General features: G+C 48.8%; 1 long non-coding RNA gene across 1 annotated transcript in view; it reads left to right on the plus strand.

Annotated features, from left to right (window-relative positions):
• Nucleotides 1-263: 263 nt before the first annotated feature.
• Nucleotides 264-5,363, plus strand: part of LOC103582574 — a 7,359-nt gene continuing 2,259 nt past the window's right edge. The window contains exons 1-2 of the long non-coding RNA XR_549767.1: nucleotides 264-338; nucleotides 3,433-3,521. This is a non-coding gene — a long non-coding RNA (uncharacterized LOC103582574). The remainder of the gene's footprint in view (nucleotides 339-3,432; nucleotides 3,522-5,363) is intronic.

Raw genomic sequence — 5,363 nt, forward strand, 5'->3', positions numbered from 1 at the left:
CTTCTGAGTCTGTTTTTCACTGGCTGGGGGAAGAGGGAGGTGGTCTGGGGTCAGTGCACTGTGGGAACGGGTTCTAGTTCCTTTTTTTCACTATTTCAAGCCCTCCCTGCTTTCTGTGCCTAATCATGGAAAAAGAGAGGCAAGGAAGCTGGCTGTGCCACCCTAAATGACTGTCTACAGAGAGGAAATGAGTCACATGAGGTGTGGGAGCAGCCCAGCTGTCTTAAGTGCCACAAACCTCACCCTGATGTTGCTATTTCCAGCCCCTAAATCAAGACTGCCCTTGCTGCTTGTAGACAAGGAAGAGGAGCTGGGCTGGGGCCACCAAGCAGAGCATGGTGAGTTCTGATTCAGGTGCCTGGGGGTGGGGGCTCACAGAACTGGGCCACCAAGGCTTCCTCTGTGGGACAATCAGAATTGGCAGGTGCTTCCTTCTGCCAGTGATGGGATGATGTGTTGATCGGGATGGCTACTGGGGACCACTGACAACACTGGATTCTGAACAAACCCTGTTCAGGTCATCACGACCCAGGAAAACTCCCTGAGGAAAATGGGCAGGAGGAGCTGCTGCCCTGCAACCAGGTGGCTGTCCTGGCAGTCACACACACCTGGGAAATCATGTGATCTCCAGCCGCTGCTAATGGCCCTGATGGGAGAGATCGCTATCCCTTAAGACTCAGCTCTGGGGTCATCCATCAGCTCCTCCTGGAAGCTTTCCTTACACATCCGCAGCCTGCAGTCCCCATCCCCCAGCTGGGTTAGGGACCCCTACTGGGTTCCTGTAATATTCTGTGCTTACCCCCATCCTAGCACCTATAAGCTGTTCGAAGCAATCATTTTTCTTGGTATTTCCTGCTAGTGCCTGGCACAGATGCATAAAAGGAGGGAACCTGCACCAACCAGCTGACCAAAAAAAAGGGGGGACTAAATCTTAGCTGTCCAAATGCCTCTAAGGTAAAATAACAGCTGAGTGGAGGGAACTAGACGGAGACAAATGTGAATTTTAGGGTTGTGGATGTTCAGTGGTGAGGGCTTTTCTCTCCATTGAGGACATTCCTTGGTTGTGTTAACTTTTTTGGGCCATAATTATTTGAGAGCAGAGACAGCCATAACCATTTTTTGTTTGTATGTTCGTATGTTTTTGGTCCCCTGATGGTCAGCAGGAGCTGGATATTTGTTTAAATGTAAATGTAGCTGCCCAGCCCAGGTCTGCCCAAGTTGCTGGGGTGGGGCCAGGCCAACCAGCAGCCCCCTCAGGCTCACACCCCACACAGCCCCTTGAGGAAGCCAGCTGCCCCGAGGGACTTAACAACTACTGACTTCTACTCTTGCACACTCATTTAGGCAGTGGCAATGTGGAGTTACAGATGCCGTTTGTCCCTGCTGTGTGTCAGGCCCTGTGCTAGGCCTTCTACACATGCTTACTCTCCTTCCGAGTGGTCCGGTACCATGTCCCAGCATGCCTAGCTGGTGTCAAAGGACACAATGACAACAGATTTAAAGATCTCTATTGCAGCAGCACTTCATTCCCTAAAATGAAATAAATGTCCCAGTGAGCTGAGCAAAATGGGCTGATGTTATAGACAGAAGAGGGCTGAAGACAGCAAAACAACAAGAAAGCAGCTCAGTCATTTCAAAGTTACTTTTCTTGTAAGGTGGGGACAGGAAGACAGAACAATAGAAAAATGACTGACTAGTTTACATCAGGATACTTTTGGCTGTCTCTTTTGTGTCAGGATTAAAGCAAAATAAGCTTCAGTTTCACACCTATTGCAGATTTAAACTGTCCTGTTCAGGAAGTTGCTGGTTGTCTTTCTCCTGATTTCTCAGAATGTCAGACCACAACCTAAGTGACATGGAATTTAGCAGGGGTGACTCTATTTTGAATTTTAGTCTTGTCTGTTGGGGCCTAGTGGAGGAACTTAGTCCAAAACAGCGGCCTCTTATAATTTTTATTTAACATTGGTTAATGGCAAATTGCAATTAGAACCCTCGGTGGTCCTGTGTAGATGTATCACCGTGATGCTCAGGCCAGACCTTCACAGCTTGAAGGACAAGCGCGGCAGGAGGGTCCTCCCCTTTAGAAGCTGTTCCAGTTCTACTTTTCACTGCTGAGCTGGTAGACGGGGGACTGAGACAGGAGAGGAGTAGAGGGGCAGAGGGGCCGTGGCAGGTCCCAGGCCCTGAATGTGAATTGTGAGCTCCTGCTTCCTGTCCCTGCAGATTCTTGGCACCTTCAGCTGCAGTGTCCCCATCACACCCTCAGCACTGTTTTGAATCAGCCTTTCATTCACACCCACCTTCGGGCTCCCCAATCCCACAGGGCCCTGCCATTCTGTGCTGCTTTTGGTGTGGAGTTAACAGCCCTCACCACCCACTCTGGACCCACCTGTTATCAGGCCCAGGTCTGGCTGCCTGCTCCCATTCAAAAGCAGACCCTCAAAAGTCAAATGTGGGTGAACATGGGAGTTGGCTTTTATTCAAGAATACCAGTGACCTGAGGAGATGTGAGGCTAACCTACTTCTCTGGTAAACATGAAGGAGAATGGCCAGGCTAAAGCCATCTCCAAGACTCAGATCCACCAATGGGTTTTTAAAGAGGGGGCTGAGGGAATGGAACATGGGAAATGAAAAGCAGGAGGGTGGGGAACATGAGCTGTGGGGGCTCTGTACAAGGAGCCAAGTGCAAGGTCTCGCAAAGGCTACCTCTGGCTTCTGTTCCCATCTTTGCTGTTATCTCAGCGTCTGGATAGTACATGCCTCCTGGCATGTCTGCAGCTTCAGGCTGGCTGGAAAACTTTACATTTATGTAAATGATGTCATCTTGCCCCATAAACAAGGTTCACAATATCAAATAACTTCTGCAGCCAGTTAAACCAACTGTGCTCCTTTCTTTGTGGGGGCCCAGCATGCAATGGCTGCAAACAGCAGCCTTGGTAGGGTACACAGCCTGTTGCTTGTATGGGTTGTCCAAAGGGACCTTGGAGACAGTCCTTTCCAATGGACGTTCATGTGTCTGACCTAGTGCTGTCTCCGATCTAGGATCCCAACAGGTATGTGAAAGCCCCAGGCCACAGTGGGAAGGGTTCACATTGGGACTAACTGCATCCCCAACCTTGTGCCCCTGGACAAGAGGTGGACCCTGCTCTCCTGAGGGCTTCCACTGTGTTGCCTCCTACTTACTCGTGCCCGCTAATAAATTCTACTTCCTGTCTAATATATATATATATATCTCAAATAACCATGGGAAAAGAGGGAACTCAGAGAAGTGCATGCTGAGAAGAAAACTGTGTCCTTTTAAAATATGCCCATAGCCCTTGTTGTTTTAGGTCCCATCATGGCTTCAGTCCTGCTCACTGCAGCACTGGGAGGGGACTCTGGCTGGGGAGTGAGGTGGAAGCTGGCTCATCTGGCCACCTTCTGTCCCTGCAGGTGTCATGTGATTCACTGGAGCTGCTGCTTGAGTGGAAATGCTCTCAGTGGTGGAGAATGGACTGGATCCCCGGCTGCCATCCCAGTAGGTGGGCAAGGAAGGATCATGGGTTGGGAAGGACTGCAGAGGACAGCCATTTCATTGATTTTTCTGAATTTGAAATGAATGGTTACTGTTTGGAAAGACAGGCCTCAGGTTGAGAAAAGTTATAGCAGAAGCAGACTCTGAGTGATACCAGAGGAGAGCGTTTGGGGAGGTCGGATAGCTGACCTCAACCCACCCTGTCCTCCCCAGGTTCTTGACTCTGTCATAGAAAAGAATTCAAGAGCAGAGTTTGAACAGAAAGTGAAAAGTGAAAACAAGTTTAACGTAAAGAATAAGAAATACACATTTTGCAGGGCAAATGTGGGCTGGCTCCAGAGAGTGAGCGGCAGCTGCAGAGTTCGATACAAAAGTAACAAATACACACTTCACAGACAAAGTGCAGGCTTGCTTGAGACAGTGAGCAGCAGCCCGCTAAAGGCAGGTTTAACAGAAAAAGCATGAAATACACACCTCACAGGTGAAGTGTGGGCTGGCCCCAGAGAGAGTGAGCAGCAGCCCTGCCTTCTTCCTGGATTTAACTCTTATACTTTGGCTATCTATACATATCCACACTATCTAATGAATATTCATCTAAGGGGGGGTGGTTCCCCATTATGTAACAGGTTATGTAACATAGACTTGCACGTGCTCAGTGGTCTCTTTGGAACAAGCTCACTGATCAAATTCCACCAAATACACTTAAAATATGCTAGGTGCTCTCTAGCACCTGCAGTGGAAGGTCATCCTACCGAGCATGCTCAATCCCTGGAATTACCTAAATCTTCCCCCTGCAGTCTCAGTCTCCATGTGCTTGTGCTGAAAATAGGTGCAACAAGCAATGGGTAGCTCAGATCTCAGAGGAGGGGCTTGAGTCCTAGGGGAGTGGTTTGAGACCCAAGTGAGCAGCCTGAAACCTGAGCCCAGGGAAACCGAGCACCTCACATCTCCTGAGGAGATCCTGCCCTTTCCAGATCATCTTATTGGTGATAAATGAGAATTTACTTTAAAAAATTGCAAATTTAAGATAGGTTACCTGAAGACCAAGGATTTCCATTCAGCCCTTCAGCCCTCTGCCCTTAGGCTGTGATTTGGTCACAGTTTGGCCAATGCATCCAATTGGTCAGAAAGAGATACTCCCAGGCACTGGTTTGTTGTTTCAGTAATGAGGGCAAGTAATGGTAGCTGCTGCTGCTGCTGCTGCTGCTGCTGCTGCTGCTTCCAATTATTATTACTATTTAGTCCTGTGCTTTAAACTCAGTAAATATTTCCTGGCTCACTGAAGTCACCACTTAAATGCTGTTTTTCATCCTCAGTAAGTCACTTTGGGGGGTAGTTTGGGCAGATATCAAGAGAACAGGTGTCTTGCCCAGCATCAGCAAGCTGATCAACCAGATGAGGAACTGATGGGCTGTCCCCAATATGTCTCGATGCTCCTCGGGGGCTCCACGCCATTCTCCTGTGGCTGGCACCATTCCTCATCCATGTTACTGAACTGCCAACAGGTTTTCTTTTACTAATATGTTTAACTTTCACTGACTTACTAAATGTGATTTATTTAGTGGCTTTTTCTTTGAAGATGGAGTGGGGGAAGCCTTTCAGCTTCTGCAAATTGTACTTTCATTGTCACTTGGAATCATGCAGCCATGGGTCTGCATGGGGTGAGACAGGAAGTGGTGCTGGTGGACATGGAGGGAGCCGGGCAGCACACACATGACCCACAGGGGGTCAGGAGAGGCAAGGGCACTGCATGTGACTGGAGATGTCACCCTACCCATGTGTTTTCTGAAATAAAGGCCCACGGAGGGCAATCTTGGGAAATCACTGCTCTCACACACTCTTCTTTATC

This window comes from Galeopterus variegatus, unplaced genomic scaffold (assembly GCF_000696425.1).
Source record: "Galeopterus variegatus unplaced genomic scaffold, G_variegatus-3.0.2 Scaffold16816, whole genome shotgun sequence".
Classification (NCBI taxonomy): domain Eukaryota; kingdom Metazoa; phylum Chordata; class Mammalia; order Dermoptera; family Cynocephalidae; genus Galeopterus; species Galeopterus variegatus.